Source organism: Physeter macrocephalus, chromosome 8 (genome assembly GCF_002837175.3).
Source record: "Physeter macrocephalus isolate SW-GA chromosome 8, ASM283717v5, whole genome shotgun sequence".
Classification (NCBI taxonomy): domain Eukaryota; kingdom Metazoa; phylum Chordata; class Mammalia; order Artiodactyla; family Physeteridae; genus Physeter; species Physeter macrocephalus.
In genome coordinates, this window is record NC_041221.1 from 30,016,325 (window position 1) to 30,024,966 (window position 8,642).

Sequence of the window (8,642 nt, forward strand, 5' to 3'; positions counted from 1 at the left end):
CATGTTCATTATAGAAGTAAAATGTACTGATAATAAAGAGAAACAAAATCAAGAAAACAAAAACCACCTGTCTTCCTTCGCAAGAGCTACATGTTCAACACATAACTGTAAGGCACTGTGCATTATACCTCCCTGCAATGCTTTAAATCTACAATTTTTTTTTACAATTAGCAATAAATGATACATTTTCATATCTCATATCCCATTTTCATACTTTCACAACACGATCTTAATTAGCTACATAATATTCCATTTATTCTAGTTATTACAGTTGCATTAAAAAAATAACTTACTAGCATAAAACAAAAATCACCGTGCCCCAGGGCCTTTGCACTTGCTGTTCCCTCCGACTAGAAGCTCTTCAACCAGACATGATTCACAACTTCACCTCCTTCGAGTCTTAGCTCAAAACTCTTCTTCAGTGAGGGCTTTCCTAAGCACTTTAATACAACTTGACCCTCACCTCCCACCCTCACACTCCCTGATCCCCTCTCCTGCTTCAGTTTCCCTTAAACATCGTTCACCATCTAACATTATATATTGTAGTAATTTATTTTCTGGCTCACTCACTAAAATGTGACCTCCAGGAGGACAGAGTTGTTGCTTTTTGTTTAATTCTACTAATGCCTAGAAGTACTGGCAATAAAGGCATGCAATAAATATTTGTTGAAACGATGAATGAACAAAATCAGATATAATTTTACAAAAAGACTGGGAAAAATAAAATTGAAAGTGAGTTTAATTTCTGGGTGATGGGTTTATAAGGTTTGAGTGTTCTTTTTTATAATAAGTTCCCTAGGGGCTTCCCTGGTGGCGCAGTGGTTGAGAATCTGCCTGCTAATGCAGGGGACACGGGTTCGAGCCCTGGTCTGGGAGGATCCTACATGCCGCGGAGCAACTGGGCCCGTGAGCCACAACTACTGAGCCTGCGCGTCTGGAGCCTGTGCTCGGCAACAAGAGAGGCCGCGCTAGTGAGAGGCCCGCGTGCCGCGATGAGGAGTGGCCCCCGCTTGCCGCAACTAGAGAAAGACCTTGCACAGAAACGAAGACCCAACGCAGCAAAAATAAATTAACTAATTAATAAACTCCTACCCTCAACATCTTAAAAAAAATAAATAAGTTCCCTATATTTTCAGTTTTCTAAATTAGCATGTATTACTTTTAAAATCAAGAAAAAAATTATGTTTTAAATGCTATTAGGCAAATATGACTATAACTATTGTTTAGGAACAATAGAGAGAGAGAGACAAAGAGAAAGAGAAAGAGACAGAGGGACAGAGGACAAAAAGTTTCAAATACCTGTGAAGTCTTAATTTATGTTCAAATAATCACAGCATAGGCCAGGGAAAGTTAAGAGAAATATTAACTACTAACCATTCTTCCTTCTTGGTAATTTAAGTTTATTGAAGCAAGAATGCTTCAATTAGTAACAACTGTCTAGGTAACAACTGTTACCTAGTTACTAGGTAACAATTAGTCTAGCTTAATTACTTGATATATTTATAAGTGAACTACATTTTCAAATCCTTAATAATGCAGGATCCAGTACCCAATCAAACCTAACAAGCAAGGAGCCTAAGGGAATCTGAAAACATAGATTAAAATGATCAAAGCTGGAATTTTTGTTTCTTATGAAGTGGCTGTAGACAGCCATGGTGAAGCCATAGAAAACAGTGATATACACACATTTTTAATTAAGCAAAGATGAAACAGAGCTAAAATAATGGGGGGAAAAAGCTGACTGGACTCGTTATTGAATCAGATTATGGAATTACATTAACTTTAAGAAATGTCCCAAATTATCAAAACCGAAAATTATAAACTATAATAAAATATAATAGTGAGTGCACTTTACTTAGGAGCCCTGAGTATTAAGTCAGGGGCTGCTGCTTCCAGACTCACTGAGAGCCTGACTCCTGGTTTCCTGCCCACGTTTTGACTGGATAAATCTGCTTGAATATAAGGAGAACATGTTACTCATGGCAGGAATGTACTGCCAGGAACAGGTCTAACAATTTGTCTCCCTTGTCAATGAAGCCAGTGGGCTATGAAATGTACTTCCTGTTTCATTTTCTTTCTTTATTTTCCTGAGGTATAGTCGATGTACAATATTATATAAGTTACGGGTGTACAACATAGTGATGCACAGTGTTTTAAAGTTATCCTCCATTTATAGTTATTAGAAAATATTGGCTATATTCCCTGCATTGTACAATATATCCTTGTAGCTTATTGATTTTATACACAGTAATGTGTACTTCCTGTTTCATTTTATTTTTAATGCCTAAGAAATAGATCAGTTTCTGTTGTGAAGATGCACGTCAGTTTCAGGGAGGGCTTTTAGCTTGAGGGGTTTCCTGAGAGGAAAAAACAGCCCTTAAAGTTCTAGCATGAGGCATTTTTAGGCAGTCAACACTTTTTATGTAGAGACCCCACTGATGGTGAAGAGATAAGAAGCAGAATTGTCCCCTTCCTCCTCAGCTTTCAAAACGGCTTGTAGTCCTTTGTTCCGCACTTGTCTTCAACTGGTCTGATTGTCAAAGTACAACTTTTAAAAATGAACACAACAGATTGGAATCTGGGTGAAGAATTCTAAGCCACATCGGAGCCGTGCTGCCTAAAAGCTCACCATCTCTCAGTTGCTGAATGGGTCCGTTCTTTCCGGAGAGAGAGGAATAAAAGGGCTTCAACTCTCCATTGTGCGATATATGACTACAGAATTGTGCTCAATTATTATTTTTGAAAAAAGGCATAAAAGGCCTATTCGGATTTTTATGTTGGCAGGGTAGAGACTTTCAAAGTGGTGCTTTGCCCCCAGGCTGGCTCAGGCATCTCCAGCCAAAGACTCCCCAAGCCCAGATAGGCTTGTGTTAAAATCCAGCATATTCTGAATTTAAGTGAATTCTTTTTTCCGAGGAAAAGAATTTTTCATTTAATCCAATCAAATGTATCCTTCATAGCAAGACTTTCTTTTAAAACTCATGGAGATGTGGCTCCCTAACCGCAGTTCTGGCTGAAGTTAAAAAATAAAGCTTCCAAATAGTATGCCCTCTTAGAAAGGTTACAAAATACAAGTTACAAGGTGATTTTAGACACTTTTGAAAATACTAAAACTAAAATCTAGTAGTTTCAACGCATGAGTCAGAATTACTGCTGTGCCTAATAGCAAAGAAAGAAAGCAAACTTTTTAAGCTACCATGTGACTACTTGATGCTTTTGACTCGGTGATTCATCCTGTCTGTGGAATCCTGATGAGTGATGACAATGCATAAATATAGAATACGCAGTTTTCATACTAAATTCTATTCCTCAGAGGAGACAATTGAGCAGATGCTAGATGACTTCTCACTTTTAATGGAAGCATGGTGTTGTGCTCAAGGATTTAATTACTTAGATGGCTCTTACTTACTTGCTCCAATTGGTTCTGGGCTTATGAGCTGGGGCAAGCTCGGGACTGGGCTTTACAACCAACGATTCTTGGCTCCTTTTCTCCAGAAAAAAATAGAAACAGAACACTTTGGCAATTATCTGGAAGTTGACAAGACAAAAGGGCATTTCATCTCACCAAGTAGGGCCACAGAACTGCTTAAGAGCAGGTGAGAGAAAGAGAGAGAGAGAGAGAGAGAGAGCGCGAGCTCAGAGGAGTCCCAGGATCTGACCAAGCTGCAGGCCAGAAGCCCACAACTCCTGCTAACCCCTGCTGGCTCTAGAAAGACTGCGTCTGTTAATTCTCTGCTGTGCCCACCCCAAGAGTCAGGGTAAGGCAAAGTAGATCTGATGCCCTTGTTACATTCTTGGAAAGCCACTCCCCACTTCCTGTGAAAGACACCAGCTGAGGCATGGGGATTCTGGCGATGTCCGTTACTAAATCCCAGAGTTCTCAGACGTCATTTCCAACACCTGTAGTGTTGATGAAAGAATTGCATTTTCTGTAAACTGACACTGAACGGTAACACTGGATTTATGATGAGAAGAGCTCCTTCATCTGGATTATAACGTACAAAACTATTAAAGAATTAGGGAAAGAAAGTTTGAATGATCGATATATACGTAAGTAAAAGTACTTTTTTCTAATTTATACTTCCTTAGAAAAACCAGGCCAAACTGAAACCAATTTTATGTTTTTAAAGGTAATGGGCACAATTTCTCCTTTGTTAACAGAGGCTATTATTCAGTCAGCGGCCACAGTCACAGGAGAATTAAGAGCCATGATACCACGGGTCAGGTTTCATCCCAAGACTAGGAAGGAGCCATAGAAGATGTTAATTTGGTTCAGTTGACAGACTGCTCCGTATAAATCCTGTTCATATTGCAGAGTTGGGGCTTACTGTTTAGTAAAGAAAAAAGGTCAAGCACCAGCCCTTCTCAGGACGTACACACTGAGAATCACATTTGCACAAAATGAACTTTCCAGGTACAAAAACTGATATGTGAATGGCATTTGATTAAAATGATCCAATTTTTATTGTTGATGACATCGGAAATTTGATGCTGGCTTTACTGCTATTTACTAGTTAGGTATAACACGTTATACTTGTGCATATCCTTCTTGTACATAAACATCACCATCTTCATGCTGAAGTTTGGAGGAAATGCTTTAAGCTTAGCTGACAAAAGCAGCTTTTCCCAGAGTCTGTGAAATAAGCCATTAGGATTACAGAAAGGAAAAAATTACTTTCCTTTCCAGTTTTACTGAGATATAATTGACATATAACCTTGTGTAAGTTTAAGGTGTACAGTATGATGAGCTGATAGACGTACATACTGCGAAATGATTACCACAGTGGATCGTTTACACATCCTTCACCTCACATCACCATTTTGTCACTGTGGCGGTGAGAACATTTCAGATCTACTGTCTTAGCAACTTTAAAGTACCCAATACGGTTTTGTTAGCTAGAGTCACTATGCTGCATATTAGTTTCCCAGAACCCATCCATCTTATAACTGGAGGTTTGTGCCCTTTGACCAACACCTCCTCACTTGCACCCCCAGCCCTGGCAACTACCCATCTGCTGTTCCTGTATGAGCAACGTTTTTAGATTCCACGTAAGAGGGAGATCACACAGGATTTGTCTCTCTCTGTCTGACTTATTTCACTTAACATACGCCCTCCAGGTTCATCCATGTTGTAGAATTTCCTTCTTTTTTAATGGCTGAGTAACATTCCACCGTATATATATATATACCAATTTTCTTTATCAACTCATCCACTGGTGGGCGCCGAGTTGTTTCCATGTCTCGGCTATTGTGAACAGTGCTGCAGTGAACATGGCGGGGGTGTGTGCAGACATCTCTTCAGGACAGTGATTTCATTCCCTCTGGATCTAGACCCAGGAGTGGAATTACTGGACCATCTGAATGTTTTATTTTTAGATTTTTGAGCGACCTCTATACCGTTTTCCATAGTGGCTGCACCAGTTTACATTCCTGCAACGGTGCACAGAGTTCCCTTTTCAAGGAGCGCCTTTCTAACGGAAAAGCTCTACAACGGCATAATGAAGGCAGAGTGGTCCATGATTTCATCCACCTTTTGAACAGTGAATTTCATGGCCCTTAAACAAGCCCTACAGAGAGAAGGCCTGGTTCATTCTGAGCCTGAGCGCAAACCTCTAGCGCAATGCTGGGAAGAGGAACAGTTAAGCCTGGCTGACAGACCTGGGAATCCCAGCTGTGCAGGCTGTAATGGGGGGTGGGGAGGGGGGAGAGGGGGAGAAATGCTGATCTCTTTTTTTCCTTTTTTAACTTTTTAAAAATAGATTTTATTGTTTTAAAGCAGTTTTAGGTTCACAGCAAAATCAAACAGAGGGCACAGAGATTTCTCATATACCCTCAGCCCCCATACACACACAGCCTCCTCCATAATCAGTGTTCCCCACCAGAGTGCTGCATTTGTTACAACTGATGAACCTACATTGACACGTCATAATCACCCCAAATCCAGAGTTTACATTAGGGGTCACACTTGGCATTGTACGTTCTATGGGTTTGGACAAAAGTGTAATGACCTGTATCTACCATTATAGTAATATACAGACTATTTTCACTGCTCTAAAAATCCTCTGTTCTCTGCCTATTCATGCCCCCCATCCTCACGAGCCCCTGGCAACCACTGATCTTGTTACAGTTTCCATAATTTTGCCTTTTCCAGAATGTCTTTATAGTTAGACTCATATTGTATGTAGCCTTTTCAGATTGGCTTCTTTTGCTTAGTAATATGATTAAGGTTTCTCCATGTCTTTTCATGGCTTGACAGCTCATTTCTTTTTAGTGCTGATTAATATTCTATTGTCTGGATGTACCACAGTTTATCTATCCATTCACTTACTGAAGGACATCTTGGTGGCTTCCAAGTTTTGGCATTATAAATACAGCTGCTATAAACATCTGTGTGTTGTTTTCTGTGTAGACCCAAGTTTTCATTCCTCTGAGTAAATACCAAAGAGTATGACTGCCAGACTGTATGATAAGAATATATCTGGTTTTGTAAGAAACCATCAAACTGTCTTCTAAAGTGGCTGTACCATTTTGCATTCCCACCAGTAATTAAGGAGAATTTCCGTATATTAGAAAAGAGGAAACATCTAGTTTCCTAAGGTGGAGAGTGTTTGCATTGATGTTAATTCTTTTGCTGTATGCCTAGGGTTTACCCACTTAGCAAGGTACTGTAGTTGAGATCATATTTTATCATTTTTAGGATTTAGAAATGTTGATTTTCTAACTACCGCCAAATGAGGGCGAGATTTCTGAGCTCAGCACCTCAGACCTTGTAAGTGGAAAGATCCTAATCCCACCTGCCTCACATGAGCAAGACAGCACCTTCTGCTGCCTGCAAAGATCCTCCTATCCAGCACTGTATTTTATTCTTCAAATAAGGTGGTTTTGAATTTTTCAATGTTAAAAACTGGCACTAGCAAGTACCAGATGCCAAGAGTCACTGTAAATAACAAACCAAATCATCATCACAGAAATTAGAGGAAAACGTATTTTAAATTCACATCTCCAGCGTGAACAACAGAAATCAGAATGAAATTACACAATAGAAAGTGCAGTGAGAAAATTTTGGGAAGTATCCTTTCTAGTGTGAATTAGATCACTCTGAAAGAGGCACTGGCCAAACAGAAAGGTAAATGGATAACAACATGAAAGGAACACTAATCCCCCTCAAATCCCATCACAGACTTTCTAGGGCTGGAAGAGATATTCAAGGTGATTCTCTCTCACCTCTTCACTCAGCAGATAAGAAAACTGAGGCCAAGAGATAAGTGAACTTGGCAAAATCACTAGCTGCAGGGCTGGGACCCGGATGGAAAATTAGCTGCATCTGAATATCCACCTGGGTGATCCTGAAGTAAATGAGACCCTCCCTAAAAACAGGCTATTTCCATGATCATGGCTCCTCTGGGGGCACACAGGCAGCTCCCCAAACGAGGGGAACATTATAAATCTTAGAAAAGCCGCATTATAAGGAGCTACTCACTCCCTGACCAAACCCAACACTGGCAAAGTGACAGCCTTGGTCCTGCTGTGCTCACTAATAGCTAATATTTTTTCCAGATCCTTATCAAACATTCCAATAATTTCTATGTTAAGAGGAAGTGCACAGCGGGAATTCTCCCAGGCAACTTATAACTACTTCAGAAGGGCTGTGGACAGCAAGGGCTTCAGCAAAGCCCTCGGCGGGTCAAACCGAGTGTCAGTAAATCTGAAAGAGTATTGCTTCGAAGGACTTTTAAAATTTCTTTGAAATTACACTAACTCACTCGGTCAGATCTTCTTCCTCCAACCAGAATTAGGGAGCACGCTCAATGTCTTCACCTCACAAATGGGGAAACACCTGCAGAGAAAGCTTAAGACACTTATCCAAGGAGGCCCAGTGTGTCTGCAGGGGCAGGACGGAAGCCAGGACCTGGACTGCCAGGCCAGGGGTGGGTCTGTGCCTGGAGGATCAGGTTTCCCTTCTTACAGCCAATATCTCCCTCTGCTGAGTCTCTGGCAAGTTTACATTCTGCCCATGAAAATCTGGGCTCCAAAATGAAGGAACAAGCGCAGAAGTAAACTGGTCACAAAATTAGCCTTTACACCTGAAGTAAGCATTATTTTCCTGAGCACAGTTTCTAAGAGTACATTATAGGGGCTTCCCTGGTGGCGCAGTAGTTAAGAATCCGCCTACCAATGCAGGGGACACGGGTTCGAGCCCTGGTCCAGGAAGATCCCACATGCCGCGGAGCAGCTAAGCCCGTGCACCACAACTACTGAGCCCACGTGCCACAACTGCTGAAGCCCACGTGCCTAGAGCCCGTGCTCCACAACAAGAGAAGCCACCGCAATGAGAAGCCTGCGCACCGGAATGAAGAGTAGCCCCCGCTCTCCACAACTAGAGAAAGCCCGCGCGCAGCAACGAAGACCCAACGCAGCCAAAAAAAAATGATGGAACAAGCGCAGAAGTAAACTGGTCACAAAATTAGCCTTTACACGTGAAGTAAGCATTATTTTCCTGAGCACAGCTTCTAAGAGTACATTATAGGGGCTTCCCTGGTGGCGCAGTGGTTAAGAATCCGCCTGCCAATGCAGGGGACACGGGTCCAACGCAGCCAAGAATAAATAAACAAAATAAATAAATTTATTTTAAAAAAAAAGTA